Below are 18,957 nucleotides of genomic sequence, written 5' to 3' on the forward strand. Positions count from 1 at the left end.
GTTCTGTTTAGTGAATCATGGGAAGATGTGCAAAAGATGATAGCAAATTTGAATAGAGAATGCAGAAAATTTATATAAACTAAACTAAAGTAGTAAGTTGAACAAAGCACCAGCCACCTGTTGAGATACTACCACTAGAGAATTATTGGGTTCTTTCACTAGCCAGACAGTACTACATTGAATCCATCTCTCTGGTAACAGCTAATTTTTCCTTTGCCTACAAATAAACGAATATTCTGACGTATTCCTTCCGCATTCTTTTGTCTTCATACACCTGTCAACACTAAGATTACTAAAAATTTTTTTTTTTTGCTCAAGGGGTTAACTCCTGCAATGTAATTGTTCAGTGGCTACTTTCTTCATGGTAAGAAAAAAAAAGACTTTAGCCATGGTAAGCAGCTCTTCTAGGAGAAGGACACTCCAAAATCAAACCATTGTTCTCTAGTCTTCGGTAATGCCATAGCCTCTGTACCATGGTCTTCCACTGTCTTGGGGTAGAGTTCTCTTGCTTGAGGGTACACTCTGGCTGGCACACTATTCTATATTATGTCTCTTCCTCTTGTTTTTTTTTTCCTAAGTTTTTATAGCTTACATATGAAAGATCTAATCTAATGTTACTGTTTGTAAAATATTTTCATTTTGCTCATTACTTCTCTTGAAGTTTCTTAATTTTCCTTTCCTCATTGGGCTATATTACAGAAGCTAAGGCACTATCCAAGACTAGAGAACCATGGTTTGATTTTGAAGTGTCCTTCTCTTAGAAGAGCTGCTTACCATAGCTAAAGAGTCTCTTCTACCCTTACCAAGAGAAAAGTGGTCACTGAACAATTACAGTGCAGTAGTTAACCCCTTGGGAGAAAAAGAATTGTTTGGTGATCTTAGTGTTGTCAGGTGCATGGGGACAGAAGAGAATATGTGAAGAATAGCCAAGACTAGTCGGTGTATTTGTTGGCAAAGGGAAAATGAACCATAACCAGAGAGAAGGATCAAATGCAGTACTGTCTGGCGAGTCAAAGGACCCCATAAAACTCTAGCGGTAGTATCACAACGGGTGGCTGGCACCATGGCCAATCTACTACCTACAATGTCATGAGAATGACAGATAATTGATAGATATTGAGAATAACAGAATGTGTACCTAGAGATTGCAAAAGAAGCAGGGGGAGAAACAAATGATGATGGAGTGACAAACTGAGAAAATTTGCTGGTGTGGAATGGCGTAAAAAGACCGCAAACAAACACAAGTGAAAGAACATGTCTAAGACCTTTGTTCTGGAACAGACTATTAATGGCTGATGATATATATATATATATATATATATATATATATATATATATATATATATATATATATATATATATATACATATATACATACATATATATACATATCACGATATTGGTGCGACACAGGTTGCAACCATAGTGTGGAGGTACGAGGAGTACACCCGTTGGTGGAATAGTCTCTCACAGGTGACTAGGTTATTTTGAAGGAAATAGGAGGTGAAGAGGTTACCCCTATTTGTCGTTTGAAACTGTCATGCGAGTTGGTGACACGTAATTCTGATCTTGCAGTAAAGGATTCATTATCTGTCAAAGGAGCTGGGTAATGAGGTTGGTGGAGCGCCGTTTCTGCCTTGTCCCATTGTCACAGAGAAACCATTGAAGTATAGTCCTACAATTGAACTCGAGAAGGACTACCCGTATCTGTTTCCTAGTTATGTGACGACTAGGAGTATGACGAAGATAGTGGCTGCTGAAAAAGAAAAAGAAATCGAAGGAGCGATGATCTTGGAGGATTTTTTTTCCGAAGAAGAGGATTCCCTTGATGATACGCAAGGGGAGAACTCCCGAGTAAACCCAAGAGAAGAGGAACGACAGACGAGTGGACAAGAAGACAAAGAATAAATGGACCTAGAAAGAAATAGAAAACTCAGTGTTAGAAGTAGGACAAAATAGTAGGAAAAGGCTGATAGGATTGCAACGGAACGATGCAACGTTAACAAAGTTATTGTACTGTGTGGTGGACGAGAACGAGGCACAGCAGTCTCCGACCTGTTATTATCTTAAGGATGGGTTCCTTATGAAGAAGCATACACCCGCCGATATCCCTAGGAATGCCGAATGGGGGATATACTGTGAGATATTGATTCCCGCACTATTGAGAAGACAGGTGATCGCAGTAGAGCACGGGATAGGATATACGGGGATAAGGAAGGCAACGGAGAAGATTATGACACACTTTTTCTGGCCTGGCATGCATAAGGACATGAGCCAGTTTTGCCATGCATGTCACGTTTGTCAGATGGCTGGAAAGCTAAACGAGTACATTAAGAAAGCTCCTATACACTTGATAGAAATGCGAGAAGAACCCTTCAGCAAGGTAATGATCAACATTGTGGGACCTTTACCATGATGAAAAAAGTTCACGAATATATGTTAACCTTGATATGTCCAGTGACACAAAATACCTAGAAGCCATACCCGTCAGGAACATCAGTCCCTAAATAATCGTTAAGAAGTTACTAGACTTTTATACTAAGTTTGGTATTCCGGAAATCGTTCAAAGTGATCGAGGAACGAATTTCACATCAAAACAATTTAACGACATGATGAAATGTTGGATGTGAAACAACTATCAACTGCTTATTATCCAGAAACCCAAGGTGCATTGGGGAGGTTTCATCAAACTCTGAAAATTATGTTAACGAAGTTCTGCAATGAAACTGGGAATGAATGGGACATCGGACTACTGTTGATGTTGTTTGAGGTACGTAATGCACATCAAGAAAGCATGGGATGTAGTCTGAATGAAATGGTATTTGGACGAGAAGTACAAGGACCAATGAATTGGCGAAATAAGGAAATTTTCCATAGAAAAACCTTAAGACAAGTCAAGAAAAAATGAAGAAAAGGTTCGATAGGATAAGTAAGGACAGACAGTTTTCGGTAGGATAACAGGTATTGGTTTTCTTGCCAATAAGGAGATTCCCACTCACCATCAAGTTCCAAGGACCATTCAAGATTTTGGAAAAGATCAGTGACCTGACCTACGTTATTGAAACCCCAGGACGAAGGAAAAGTCAGAGGAAAGTACATGTTAACCTACTGAAACCCTACTTAAGACAACAACGGATATGAGGTAGGGGCGGTAAGCAAAGTGAATAATTCATCTATCATTCGGAACTTGGGATAGAAATTAACTCATTTGACCCAGGAGCAACAAAAGGAATTCGGCCGTTTAATTAGAAGTTTCCCTGAAATTGTCTCGGACGTCCCGAAATGAACCAACCTAACTAAGCATGAGATATACCTCAAAGCAACCAAAAGACCATTTAAACAACACGCTTATCGACTGTCGCTGTATCACCAAGAAGTCATGAGAAAAGAAGTGGACTGTTTGTTACAAAACAGATTAGCCAAACAAAGTTCTAGCCCTTACTGTTCTCCATGCTTGCTCATGAAAAACCAGAGGGATCTTTCAGGATGTGTACAGACTACCAAAAGTTAAATTTGATCAGTGTGGCCTATAATTATCCATTGCCGCTCATCGACCAACTACTCAACAATATTGGACAAGCAAGGTTCGTCTCCAAGATCAACTTGTTAAAGGGCTATTATCAAATTTCTTTGGACAACAACGCAAAATTGTTATCAGCTTTTATAACCCCATTTGGGTTATATCAATACACCGTTATGCCATTTGGTCTAATGATCGCCCCCACTACTTTTTAACGTGTGATGGATAACCTTCTAGGATCAATAGAAGGAGTAAGCATATATCTCAACGATATTGTGGTATATTCATCGACCTGGGAAGAACATCTCCGAATCCTGAAGAATGTATTTCAAAAGCTGCGAGGAGCATACCTGACAATTAACCTGGAGAAGAGCGAATTTGGAAAGGCAACAATTCGGTAATTAGGATTTAAAGTAGGAAAAGGACTACTCGCCCTGGTAGCCGCTAATGTCGAAGGAATAAGGAAAGCCTCACCCACCAAAACGAGGAAGCAGATACAACACTTTTTAGGGGTGGCAGGATTCTACCATCATTTTTGCTCAAATTTTCCGGCTGTAATCGCTCCCTTGACGAATTTGACTAGCCCCAGGAAAAAAAAAAATTGAAGACCAGCTAGTGCCAGGAATCCTTCAACAAGATAAAGGCCATATTAACTTCGAAACCGATACTGCAAGCACCTGATTTCAACAAGAGATTCCTTATCCAAGTGGATGTGTCAGATAATGAGATTGGAGCTGTCTTATTGCAAGAAAACGACGAAAGAGTTCTTCACATGGTTTGTTTTATGTAATCGAACCTGGAGAAATTAGCGAACTTACTTGACAGTTGAAAAGGAACTGCTAGCGTTATTCGCAGCAATAAACAAGTTTGAGTTCTATGTGAATCGACCACAAATTGAAGAGATTATGGTGTATTCGGATCATAATCCTTTAACCTTTATAAATAAGATGAAAAATAATAATCAAAGGTTAACTAGGTGGTCATTACGTTTGAAAACATATTGTACTAATGTAAAGCCTATATCAGGTAAAGATAATGTGGTTGCACATTATTTATCTCAATGGATTCAGGCCCGGAATAAATAATCTTTTTGGGGGGGTAGCTATCTTACGAAGCTGGTTTAGTGAAGAGTAAATAACTTATTAATGCATTTCACTTATATATTTCCTTAGAGTATACGAGGTGAATAGCCAGCTCCTAAGGTGAGTTCCTCTCGTGTAGGTATAAGTTTGATATATAAATTATATAAGATTTTTGTCTTTAATCTATTTTTATTCTTCATTCAAGTCTTTATATGTAAATTTACATTACTTTTTAAGAATTAACTTTTCATTTCACATATTTTGTTATGAAGTCTTACGTAAACTGTTTAATATGAACAAAGGCTTATGTAAAGCTTTTTTATATTTCTATGAGGTATTGCATCATGTTTGTGAGAAAATACGCAATTCTTATATTTGTTACATATTTTCGAAGGTTTTCAAAAACCCCAGTGTTAGATTTTATCTTTTTTTTTTTTACTAGAACAGTAGGTGGGCGGAGCAGCTCAGAGAGAGAGTTGCCTGAAAGCAAGGTTCGTTCCCCTGAATTTTTAACTAGTTGATAACTCTGGTGACGCTAGGTGCCGGCCCCCAAGCCACGAGAATAATCTATTAGAATAATCTAGAAGTTGCTATATTCATATATAAGCACCTGTCATGGGTAGATAGAATGATATAGAAAAGAATGTTGAAACATGTGAATTTTCTACTCTTGAGAAACAGAGAGAGAGAGGAGGTCCCACTAGTGTTTACTGGAAACTGTCACCGGGCCTGATGGAGTTCAAGAAATTTATTAGGGGTGCCTATGTCAGCGGTCTTTGGGCATAACGACCCTCTGTCTGTAGCAAAACCAAGGAGCCAACGTCATGAAAGGACCCATATGACAAGAAGAGCAGTGTTGTCGCCGAAAAATATACATTAACCGAAGGTAGACTGTTATGTATTATTGTAATGTACTATATTATTTCAAGTGTTGCAGGTATTGCGCAACATTGCGTCATATTGCATGAATAAGACATGTTATGCTTTATACATAAGAGTAATGATTTGTTTTGGTATTAGGATTCAAACATTTGTTGATTACCTCAGATAGGATGTGATTCTTTATGATTTGTACTGGAGTAGGATTTAAGTCTTTTCAGAGCGATGCTCTTTTGTTTAGCAATGTTTTGGTTTATGAGATTGTGTAAGACGCTCCATGTACACTTGGGAGTCAGCTGTCACAGAGTGAAGATTATAATGTAGTCTTTTATACATTAAAGGTATCTTTTAGAATACCAACGTCTTATTATCCATCAAGCACACATCGACGAGATGGGATCAGCTGAGAAATAATTACTAACGATTGTTCATCTATGTTCCAGGTAATTATTATGGTTAATAGAACTTCCTACCTAAGCATCAATATCGAACATAAACACATGACACGCTTCAATTATAGCGCGATATGGATCTTGATGACACCAGCACAGCTTTCGCGAAGATGCTATCATAGAGGCATGGTTTTAAGGAAGACCAATAAGGGTGAAGGAAGGAGAAAATTTCCTTATATGGAATTGTCCCTAGTTAACCCCTCCCATACAGGGATATATAAACTTCAACGAGAACGAGAGAAGCGGAGTACGAAAGACAGAACGGGAGTACGAAAGACAGAACGAGAGTACAAAAGACATAACAAGAGTACGAACGAGAGAAGAGAGAGTAAGGCAGATAGAACAAGAGTACGACGGATAGAACGTGAGAGAGAGAGAGGGAGAGGGAGAACAAGCACAGGGAAGGAGAGAAGACGTAAGGACCAGAATGCAGACGTAACCAGCCTTGTCCGAGATGTCAGAACGAGTTGACCCCTGCCCTCATTACCGACCACGATACGCCTGGACCTGAAAATTCTACGTTCCTGTCAACCGTCGAGAGCTGCTGTGAAAAGTAGTATTTTTTTTTTATTATTTATCTACTATCTTGACTGTTCCCCTATTTGCTGGAGTGTAGTTTAATCAAATGATTTTCTTTGTTTAGTTCAGTGCTTCCTAAGTACTCAATCAAGAAACAATTACCTTTGACTAGTTGTAAATAAAATTATGTTTTCTTTTACGAGTTTTCTTTCTATATTTCCTTTTGTTTAATTGCTTATTGTAGCCGAAAAGTCCCCATTTCATTAGTCAATTCAAACGAACCTGGTTCGATCCCCACGAGGATCGTAACAGTTGGCGACCTTTGCCAGAATTTTCGACTACATAACCAATTGAAACAGGGAGAATATAGAAGGAAGCAGAATGAGTGCGATTACGAGAGATTTGATAGATTCAGGTAAACTTCTTGGTCTAGATGGTGATGATCTCTGTGATTATGTTATCAAGAGAGAACAGGAAGTGTTAGAGAGAGATGAAAGAGCAGCTGAAAGAGAAGAAAATGAAAGACAGCGTAAGCATGAGTTAGAAATGGCTCGTTTAAGACAAACTCTTCATAACAGACGGTCAGGTAGCAGATCAGGGAGTAATTCATCTTTAAATAGTGACACTGATAGTTTGGATATGAGTGCAGTGCTTAAACTTATACCGAAATTTGATGAGGAAGATGTTACGAAATATTTTATGTCTTTTGAAAAGTTAATGAACAAAGTAGGTTCTCCTAAAAAACAGTGGACTTTGTATTTACAATCAGTTTTAAGTGGTAAAGTACATTCTGTGTATAGTTGTTTGTCTGAGGATGAAAGTGAAGATTATGATCGTCGTCGGCGCCCACTCGTGTCCGAGTATTGGGTTCTGTCGTTAGCCATCAGCCTCCTATCTGTGGGGTGGGTGCTTATGTCTGATGTGGCTGTTAAGTCCTAGTCTGTGGTGGAAGAGTCGCGGACAGTGTTCACAAGGGAGGGTAGGTGGTGGGCGGGGCTGTTCTAATCGCTCTCTCCTTCTTCTCCTCCTAGCCTCCTCATTTTGTCTCCTCCTCTCCTCGAAGTCCACGGTGCCATGGTGTACTGTACTCCTCCAGGTTTTCCTGTCCCTGGCTGTTTCTTCCCATGAGGAAGGATCGATGTCAGTTAGAACCAGGGTGCGCTTTAGTTGATCTTTATAGCGCATTTTCGGGGCTCCTCGTGGTCTGGTGCCCTGGGTCAGTTCCCCGTAGAATATTTTCTTTGGGAGCTTAGATGGATCCATCCCATGCACGTGTCCTATCCAGCGGAGGCGGTGGTGGATGATGGTGGCCTCCACGCTGGTCAGCGAGGCACGTTCTAAGACTTCAATGTTGGTGGTGTGGCTCTCCCAGGGGACTTTCAAGATCTGCCTCAGTTTCATTTGTTGGAAGCATTCTAGGTTTTTAAGATCATTTCTATATAGCGTCCATGTTTCACATGCATACAGGAGCATGGAGAGGACTACTGCCCTGAAACCATTATTTTGGTGGTCATTGTCAGTGCGTGGTTGTTAAATACGCGGCAGTTGAGTCGGCCAAAGGCGGAGTGGGCTGCCCTGATCCTGTTCTCCACGTCCTTTTTGCTTGTGGGAGCTGATGTTAGGATGCTCCCTAGGTAGGAGAACTGGTCCACCTGTTCTAACGGTTGGTCATTCACTATGGTATTGAAGTTGGGGAGCATCAGTCCTGGTGGATGTTGGACGAGGGTCTTGGTTTTGTCTGTGTTGACTTGCATCCCAAAATGTTCGTAGGCAGAGTTGTATGCATCAGCTAACGACTGCAGCTCCTCTGCCGTCTGACCTGGGTTGGCATTGTCGTCAGCATACTGCAGTTCTCGCACTGCACACAAGGTGGTCTTGGTTCTGGCGCGGAGTCTAGCGAGGTTGAAAGCGCCTCCATCCATGCGGAAACGTAGGTCGACTGAGGGTGTGTCTGGGGGAAACTCGTTGAGCATTGCTGCGGTGTATAGCGAGAAACACGTTGGGGCCAGAACACAGCCCTGCTTCAGGCCGCCGTTGATGGGGAATGGGTCTGAAAGAGAGTTCTGGTGGCAGACTCTCCCAACCATTCCGTCATGGAGGGCACGCACCAGCTTGACAAAGTCCGGTGGGCAGCCATATCTTTTGAGGACAGCCCACATGGCAGGTCGAGGTACTTTGTCGAAGGCCTTTTTCAAATCCCAGAAGATGAACATTATGGGCTGTTGTTGTTCGAGGCTCTTCTCTTGTAGTTGTCGCGCACAGAAGATCATGTCTATGGTCCCGCGGGAAGGTCGAAAGCCGCACTGGGACTCTGGCAGGACGTCTTCTGCGAGAATAAGGAGGTGGTCAAGGAGAATCCGAGCGAAAATCTTACTCGCGATGCTTAGTAGTGATATTCCCCGGTAGTTGTTACAGTTCTCCCTGTCTCCCTTCTTGAAGATGGTAATGATGTTTGCATCGCGGAAGTCACTGGGGGGGGGGGGGTCTTGGTCTCCCATATTTTCAGTATAAGGAACATCAAACGGTTCCTCAAGCCGGGGCCACCGTGAGTGAGGAGCTCCAACGGGATGTTGTCTGGCCCTGGGGCTTTGCCGGGCTTCATGCGCTGCAGGGCCTTGTTGAAGTCATGGATGGAGGGTGGTAGTGCCATCCAGTGACGGACGGGATGCTGCGGGGTCATTCGCAGGAGATCGTCTGGGGTGTCTGCTTGGTCATTGAGGAGGTTCTCAAAGTGAGACCTCCACCTGGCCAGGATGCCCTCGCTGTCGGTGATGGTCATGGCCCCATCCGCGGCCTTCAGGCTGCCCACTGATGACCGTGTGGGACCGAATATTTCCTTTGTTGCTGCATAGAAGCTGCACAGGTCACGTTGGTCAGCGAAACTCTGTATTTCTGCAGCTTTTCTTTGCCACCAGGTGTTCTGGGCTTCACGGATCCCTCTTTGGCAACCAGCTTCAGCCACCTTGTGAGCACATTTGTTAGCTGCTGTTGGTTGGTTTTCCAAAGTCAGGCGTGCTTGTCGTTTGGTTTCAATGAGAAGAGAGATGGTAGCATCATTCTCATCAAACCAATCCTGCCGTTTCTTGGTGGGGTAGCCTAGTGTTTCCTCCGCGGCACGGGCCATGGCGTTTCTGAGGGTGGTCCAGTGGTGCTCAACAGTGGCCTGACCCACGGGGTCTGCGAGGTATTGTTCGCAGGCCTCCTTGTAGTTTTGTGCCACCTGTGGGTTGCGGAGCTTACTACAATCAAAGCGTTGGTGTGGTACGCTGTCAAGTGCCCTTCTGGGTGGTCGTAGGGTCGTCACGGAGAGTCGGGAGATGAGGAGTCTGTGTTCCGTCCAGCAGTCGTCCGCTCCGGGCATGGATCGGGTGATGCGGACGTCTCCTCGGTCTCTGGCTCTGGTCAGGACGTAGTCCAGGGTGTGCCAGTGTTTAGACCGTGGGTGTCTCCATGTGGTCTTTTGTCGCTTTGGTAACTGGAAGATGGTGTTGGTTACCACAAGTTGGTGTTCTGCACACAGACCCAGTAGGAGTTGGCCATTGGCGTTGCAATTTCCAATGCCATGGCGGCCGATGATTCCCTCCCACAGGCGATGGTCTTTGCCTACTCGGGCATTAAAGTCGCCAAGCACAACGAGCTTGTCATTGGCGGGCACTGCCTGGATGGTGCGGTCAAGCTGGGTGTAGAAAGTAGCTTTGTTATCATCGGTTGAGGTCATAGTCGGGGCGTAGACAGAGATCAGGGTGAAGTGTCTGTCCCGCGTGATGGGGATGCGGACAGTCATCAGGCGCTCACTGATGGCCTTGGGAGCAAGGTTGTGCTGCTGCACTAGCTGGGAACGGATGGCGAAGCTGACACCGTGGATGCGAGGCTCCTCTAGGGCCTTGCCTTTCCAGAAGATGGTGTAGCCTGTTCCAGCTTCCCTGATGTTGCCCTCTTCGGGTAGTCTGGTCTCGCTAAGAGCCGCCACATCAACATTGAAGCGGGCTAGCTCCTTGCAGATGAGGGCTTATACGTCGTTCGGGGCGGTTGGTGTTCGTCACGTCTTGGAGGGTGCGGATGTTCCACGCACCTAAGGTTAATATTTTTTTCTTGTTGTTTCGACCGCATTAGTGGGATGTCCGCCAGCCGCGGTGAGCTGACCAGACGGGTTTGCCGTGTCCGATGTTTACCCCACCTTTTCTAGGGGCCTCCCCATGTGTGGTGGGCTGCGGTGTCCTCAATAGGCCAGCCCAGTCACGGGTCCAGCTGCCGAACTCTGGTGTTACGGCACCGTCACCAGAGGGCGACTGAATCTTAGACTCGCCGCCTGAGTGCAGTCGTGGGCTAAGGGCTTCCAGCTATCCAGGCCTGAAGATTATGATACTGTGAAAGAAACCGTACTTAGTGCATACAGATTGGTACCAGAGGCGTACCGTAAGAAGTTTAGAAGTTTGAAGAGGGATGATACTAGTACTTATGTAGAGTACGGAAAGAAGTTAGAAAGATCGTTTTGTGATTGGTTGACTTCCGCTGAAGTCGATAATTTTGAAGATCTCAAGTACTTAGTTTTGCTAGAAAGTTTCAAAGATAACATATCCCCAGACATCAAATTATATATAGAAGATAGGCGTGAAACATCTTTTGCCGGTGCTACGAGATTAGCAGATGAGTATAGTCTCACACATGGTTTAAGTGGCAGTAAAAAGAAAAACGATCTTTTGTCAAGTAAGGCACAACATAGTAAAGGTAGTTCTAACAATAACGATAATAGCAATAGGGATTATTATTATTATTATTGTTACACGTGTGGGAAGGAAGGACATATTTCTCGGTACTGTAGGAGCCAATGGGCAGTCAGTAATTCAGAGGTCACTTGTTACAATTGTAATAAGAAAGGGCATATAGCTAGGAATTGCACAGTAGAAAGTACGAATGTGAAGAAACCTGTGTCACTGGTTAATAATCTTTCTTCAGGAAGGAATAGTCTCTTGAAAGAAACTAGGAAACATTATGGTGAATTTTTGTCTGAAAGTTTAGTTTCTTCTCTTAAAGGAGGTGATTCAAGGGAAGTAGTTTTGCTTAGGGATACGGGAGCGGCCGTATCACTCGTTAGGAGAGAGAGTGTACCAACAAATGTAATAATCAGTATGAAAGAAAAAGTTATGCTAGGTGGGTTTCCAAACACTTGTGTAGTTTGTCCTTTGTTAAAGATGAAATTGGAAAGTCAGTTAGTAACAGGAGATATAAAACTAGCAGTCGTGGATACTTTGCCTGTAGACGGCGTTCACATTATTGTTGGCAATGATTTAACTACCTCCAAGTGTGTGAATCCTATTTTAAGTGAAGTTCAAGTGCCTGAAATGATAGTAACAAGGTCAGGATTAGATACAGATATTGACTACGGTCATAGGTTGTTCGAGGATTCGAACGTGGGTAATAGAGGCAGTGATGATGAGCTTAGCATGAGTGTAGCTGAGGAAACTGACTCTATAAATGTTGATGATGTGAGCAGAGATGATGATGTAGCTGTCGAAAGAAGTGATGTACAGATAGACAATGTAATAGGCCCAAGTAATAGCAGCTGTTGTGTTTCAGAAACTAGCATATTGAATAAGGATGAACTAGTTAAGATGCAGAGGGAAGATGAAACACTAACTAGAATTTTTGAATGTGAATTGGATGATGAACCTGAAAATGTTTGTAAGGAAACACTTAGTTTAAAAGACGAACTTTTGTGTCGCTATGTTCGTCCTAAGACAGGTAGCAAAGAGGAGGTCATAGAGCAATTAGTGACTCCTAGGAAACTTCGTGAATCAATTTTGAAATTAGCACATGATGAACAAGGACATTTAGGAGTAAATAAAACATTCAAGTGTATAAGTAAAACGTACTTTTGGCCTAAAATGAAAAGTGATGTAAAGAGATATGTTTTAAGTTGTCACGAATGTCAAATGGCTGGCAAACCTAATCAAGTAATTCCCAGGGCTCCATTATGTAATATTCCATCGGTAGGAGAACCTTTTGAGAATGTCGTAATTAATATAGTAGGCCTTTTGCCCATAAGTAAGGGAGGAAATATCTATCTATTAACAATCATTGATAGACTAACACGATATCCAGAAGCAATCCCAGTAAAAAATTGCAATGCAAAAACTGTAGTTAAACGCTTGCTGAATCATTTCTCTAAATTTGGACTTCCTTGCGTTATACAGAGTGATAATGGTAGCAATTTTGTATCAAAGTATTTCAGAGAAAAAATGAAAGAGTTAGGGATTAAACTTGTAACTTCCACCCCGTACCACCCTGAATCACAAGGAATTGTTGAACGTTTTCATCAAACGTTGAAAAGTTGCTTAAAAAAGTTGTGTAATAATTTCGAACATGATTGGGAAGAAAAGTTACCTTTTGTCTTGTTGGCTTTACGATTAACTCCTAATGACACCACGGGATTTAGTCCTTTTGATTTATTGTTCGGTCACACAGCCAAAGGACCTTTAGAAATTTTAAAGTGTAAGTTAATGCAAGAATAAGGTAGAAAGGATTACATACAGAATATCAAAGATCACAAAGAGGATTTAAGGAAAGCCTGGCAGATGGCAAAAGAAAATGAGAGCAACCGTCAAGGGGAAACTAAAAGAAAGTACGCTCTTAAAGCTAAAGACAGAATTTTCCCCGTGGGTGATAAAGTCTTAGTATTAGCCCAGAAAGAAGGTCCCTCATTATCTTATAAGTTCGAAGGTCCATTTCCTATCATAGAAAAAAGGGGAAATTTGAATTACTTAATTGATATGGGTAGGTGTAGAGCTAAGTGGTTGCACATCAACTTGCTAAAGAAATATAATGAACGTCCAATGCCAGTTGTAACCGTGTCGCAGAGAGAGATTACTTTTGAGAAGAACTCTGATGTTCTTAATAATTTCACGTTGTTTAATTCTAGCTTAGAGGAAGAAAAAACAAGGGAATTATTCAATGTGTTTTCAAATTATCCAGAAACTGTTAGTGATAAATTGGGTTTGACTAATCTTTTAGAACACGATATTGAGTTGCAGGACACAAAACCCATTAAACAAAGCCCTTACCGTCTAAGCCCAGAAAAAGCAAATTCAGTTCGACAGGAAATTAAGTATATGCTAGACAATGGTTTGATTGTTCCTAGCGAAAGTGACTGGTGTTCTCCAATAGTTCTTGTTAAGAAGGAAGATGGATCAGATAGGCTGTGTATTGATTTTAGAAAAGTGAATAGTGTTACGAAACAAAATAATTTTCCTCTCCCCAGGATAGAAGATTGTTTAGATAAAATAGGAAATGCTAAGTTTATTTCTAAACTTGATTTGGCCAAAGGTTATTGGCAAGTACCTTTAAGTAGTCGAGCACAGAAAATATCTTTCATAACACCTTTCGGTAGTTATGAACCCAAAGTTATGGCTTTTGGTCTAGGAAATGCAGCGAGTACTTTTCAAAGATTAATGAATAGAGTTTTAAATGGGATTGATAACTGTGTAGTGTATTTGGATGATCTTGTAATATTTTCAGATACGTGGGAGCAACATTTACGCATTTTAGCTAAAGTACTGTCAGCCCTTGAAAAAGCAAAACTTGTTTTAAATCTGAAGAAATGTGAATTCGGAAAAACCTCGATCACATATTTGGGTCATAAAGTGGGTCTAGGTAAGATTTGTAAAGATGGGAACATAGAAGCTATCATCAACTTCCCAATCCCTACCAGTAAAAGACAGGCAATGAGATTCATCGGAATGATTTCATATTTCCGCCTATTTGTTCCTGATTTTTCAGAAATAAGTGCTCCAATAACTAATCTTTTCAAGAAAGGACGAAGTTTTGTATTTGATAATGGATGTATCGAAGCTTTCAATAAGTTAAAGGCCATAATGATTCACGAGCCCGTACTAATGTTGCCCGATTTTAGCAAGGAATTTAATTTAGCGATAGATGCAAGTGACATTGGAATAGAAGGAATTCAGTTGCAAGAAGTGAACGGAACCAAGCACCCTGTAGCTTATTATTCGAAGAAGTTAAATAAAGCACAGCAGAATTATTCAACCATTGAGAAGGAATTGTTTAGTTTAGTATCAACTTTACAACATTTTGAGATTTATATATGTAGTGATCATGTTTTAACTATATTGATCACAATCCATTAGTTTACTTAGAGAGGTTTAAGAATAAGAATAAACGTCTCATGAGTTGGAGTTTAGAATTACAGGACTACGATTCAAAGATAGTTCATATAAAGGGAAAGAATAATGTAATAGCCGACAGTCTTTCTAGAGACTTTTCAGAATGATATGGATGTTTGTTTTCTTTCTGTTTTTTTTTTTATCAACAAGTAAATGTGTTTTGGTTTAGTTACATGACACGAGAGTAATGAAGTAATTGTCTCTCAGTTTAGGGTTAAGTGATTTTCTCCTTTGATAATTTCGTTTAAAAAAAAAAGATAAAATCAGTAGATTTTCCTTTTTTTTCTTTTAGGGGGACGTGTAATGGGTAGATAGAATATAGAAAAGAATGTTAAAACATGTGAATTTTCTACTCTTGAGAAACAGAGAGAGAGAGAGGAGGTCCCACTAGTGTTTACTGGAAACTGTCACCGGGCCTGATGGAGTTCAAGAAATTTATTAGGGGTGCCTATGTCAGCGGTCTTTGGGCATAACGACCCTCTGTCTGTAACAAAACCAAGGAGCCAACGTCATGAAAGGACCCATATGACAAGAAGAGCAGTGTTGTCGCCGAAAAATATACATTAACCGAAGGTAAACACATGACACGCTTCAATTATAGCGCGATATGGATCTTGATGACACCAGCACAGCTTTCACGAAGATGCTATCATAGAGGCATGGTTTTAAGGAAGACCAATAAGGGTGAAGGAAGGAGAAAATTTCCTTATATGGAATTGTCCCTAGTTAACCCCTCCCATACAGGGATATATAAACTTCAACGAGAACGAGAGAAGCGGAGTAAGAAAGACAGAACGGGAGTATGAAAGACAGAACAAGAGTACGAAAGACAGAACAAGAGTATGAACGAGAGAAGAGAGAGTAAGGCAGATAGAACAAGAGTACGACGGATAGAACGTGAGAGAGAGAGAGGGAGAGGGAGAACAAGCACAGGGAAGGAGAGAAGACGTAAGGATCAGAATGCAGACGTAACTAGTCTTGTCCGAGATGTCAGAACGAGTTGACCCCTGCCCTCATTACCGACCACGATACGCCTGGACCTGAAAATTCTACGTTCCTGTCAGCCGTCGAGAGCTGCTGTGAAAAGTAGTATTTTTTTTGTATTATTTATCTACTATCTTGACTGTTCCCCTATTTGCTGGAGTGTAGTTTAATCAAATGATTTTCTTTGTTTAGTTCAGTGCTTCCTAAGTACTCAATCAAGAAACAATTACCTCTGACTAGTTGTAAATAAAATTATGTTTTCTTTTACGAGTTTTCTTTCTATATTTCCTTTTGCTTAATTGCTTATTGTAGCCGAAAAGTCCCCATTTCATTAATCAATTCAAACGAACCTGGTTTGATCTCCACGAGGATCGTAACAGCACCCCCTTGGATGCATAGCAGCAGGAGAGAAACAGCCATCCTGTGAACGAGCTAAAAGTACATCCCCTCTCTCTCAAAGTGACTATAGTGTGTCCTCTCCAAAGTGATTTTGTGCCCCAGCGTATATCATGTGTAATATGTTAAACGTTGCTATAAAAATTGCTAGAAATTTTAAGTTTATTGTGTTGTTGTGAGTGTTGGTATTGTGTAAATCTTTATGTACAAACGGGAAGTATATTTGTATCGTTATCAGGTTAACTATTTTCATAAAGTGTCAAGACTAATTAATTGTGTAAAAGATAATTTCCAGTGAAACAATTGATTGTATAATTTTAATGAGGATTATTTTTTCTTGTATTAGTCTAAGGTTTTATTCAGATTTAATATTTCAAGTCAAGTGAGTATATAATTTTCAGAGAGTAACATTTTTATCTCAATCTAAAATTTGTTCAGACTTAATATTTCGAGTCATTTATTTTTCTCATATAAATTCTTTCAGTGTTGTAATTTCATAGAATATATTTATTTTTGTACAGACTTTATTATTTCAATTACCAGTGTTTATTTCAGTACTCACTCATACCCCTGTTAAAGAATCGAAGTAAGAAGTTGTTTGAATATTTCTTAATAATAATTACCCAGTTTTGTTTTGAGTGTATTTAAGAGACCTTTGGATATTCAGTGTTTTTATATATTGCTGTCTGGGAGTTATATAACTGTCTCAGAGCTCGGGTACTAATATTTTCAAGTGTAACAGATTTAATGTAAAAATAAACAGGTGAGTTTGGAACTCGACAGGCTGTGTAGCTTCCCCACCGTAATATACAGTGATACCTCTACATACGATTTTAATTCGTTCCAGAAACTGCTTCGTATGTTAAAACGATCGTATGTTGGAGCAAATATTCCCATAAGAATACACGGTAATTTGTTTAATTCGTTCCTCAGCCTAAAAACCCATAATAACTCCTTCATAATTGGCTACAAATAATTACACATAACATTAATACAATGTAATAACACATAAATATCTAAAAAAAAAGAATAATAATATAGAAATAATAACTAAAAAAGGGGTTTTTATGTAACACTTTACCTTAGCGACAGGCCAGCGCAGGTGTAGTGACTGCTACGCAGGAGATGGAAGATCAGCGAGGAGGTTGGGACGGCGATTTTGTACGATAACGTGTACGATAACTTACACTAACTTACACTACGTACTGTAAACTTTAACTTAACTTAGCTTATCTTTTTTTTTTCATTTTTATAATTTTATATTTTTTTTTACATTTTTTCTTCTCTTATTTTTAATTTTCATCACTTTCACTCGATTCGGTCTTTCTTTTCTTTGCTTCACTTTCTTTCTTTTCATCATGATCACTAGACCGTTTTAGTAGATATTTTTTTAAAGAAACTATCGAGTGAAAGTTGCTTGGTATGGCTTTTGAGGATTTTTCTAAAATGAGTTAAACAAACATCATCGAACTGCGCAACTACACGCCAAACCTGAAGTTTCTGTGGGTGATGCTTGTCGATGAAATCAACCACGTGTTGAAGATTTGCCAACATCTGTCTTATTTCCGCCGTACCTAAGATTTAGCCTACCTCCTCAGTCTCCTCTGACTCACTCAACTGCGCTTGGGATTCATCATGCTGCATGGCTTGCAGCTCCTTGAGTTCCTCGGTGGTGAGCTCTTCATGATGCTCATCGACGAGTTCGGTGATGTCATCTTCATCCACCTCCAGACCCATGGACTTGCCAAGGGATACAATCTCTTCTACGTCTTTCTCGGCGGCAAGCCCAGGTTCATTCTCAGGGCCAAAACCTTCGAAATCTCTGGGAGCAACAGCATCAGGCCAAAGCTTCTTCCAAGCGGAATTCAGGGTGCGACGAGTTACTCCCTCCCAAGCCTGATCTATGATCTTTAAGCAGTGCACGATATGGAAATGGCTCCTCCAAAATTCACGCAAAGTTAAGTTGGTGCTTTGCGTGACATTAAAGCACTGCTTAAATAAGTGCTTGGTGTACAGCTTCTTAAAATTAGAGATGACTTGCTGGTCCATGGGCTGGAGGATAGGGGTGGTAATCGGTGGAAGATACAACACTTTGATGAATTTGTATTCGTCGATGATATCATCTTCGAGTCCGGGGGGGTGAGCGGGTGCATTGTCCAAACAAAGCAAGCACTTCAAAGTCAAATTCCTCTCCTGAAGGTACTTCTTGACAGCAGGGCCGAAAACTACGTTTACCCATTCCACAAAGATATGCCTAGTAACCCAAGCCTTAGAATTAGAACGCCATAGAGCATGTAGCAGGTCTTTATTAATTCTATGTGCTTTAAATGCCCTAGGGTTTTCGGAATGGTAAACTAACAAAGGCTTAATTTTGCAGTCCCCGCTGGCGTTGGCACAAAGCGCAAGAGTCAACCGATCCTTCATTGGCTTATGTCCAGGCATTTTCTTCTCTTCAGCGGTAATGTACGTTCGACTAGGCATCTTTTTCCAAAACAGACCGGTTTCATCACAGTTGAACACCTGCTGCTCTAAGTAGCCTTCCTCCACCACAATGCTTTCAAACTTTTTAACAAAGTGTTTAGCAGAATGGTGTCTGAACTCGAAGCTTCTCCATGCCGAACAACTGAATGAATCCCGGTCCGTTTCCTAAATTTCTCAAACAAACCTCGAGACGCCTTGAATTCCTCCGTCGTAAGATCGGCTGAACTCTCCGCCACGTCACCCCCAAAGATAGTTTCAGTGATCGTATCGCCAACAATCTCCTTGTCCTTGATCCATATTAACAAAAGGCGTTCCATCTCTTCAAGGGTAGGGCTACGTAGTTTGGAAATAATCGTGATCCCCTTCGAAGGTTTCTCTGCTTTATTGGCTGCCTTCTGTTTTATGATTGTTGAGATCATAGACATATTCCGGCCATATTGTTTAGCCAGATCGCTAACACGTAC

The 18,957-nt window shown here is 40.9% G+C and overlaps 1 protein-coding gene across 6 annotated transcripts in view; it reads right to left on the reverse strand.

Moving 5' to 3' along the window:
* LOC137640035 (dnaJ homolog subfamily C member 28) overlaps positions 1-18,957 on the reverse strand; it is a 379,044-nt gene that overhangs the window by 58,936 nt on the left and 301,151 nt on the right. The window lies entirely within an intron of this gene.

This window comes from Palaemon carinicauda, chromosome 4 (assembly GCF_036898095.1).
Source record: "Palaemon carinicauda isolate YSFRI2023 chromosome 4, ASM3689809v2, whole genome shotgun sequence".
NCBI lineage: Eukaryota > Metazoa > Arthropoda > Malacostraca > Decapoda > Palaemonidae > Palaemon > Palaemon carinicauda.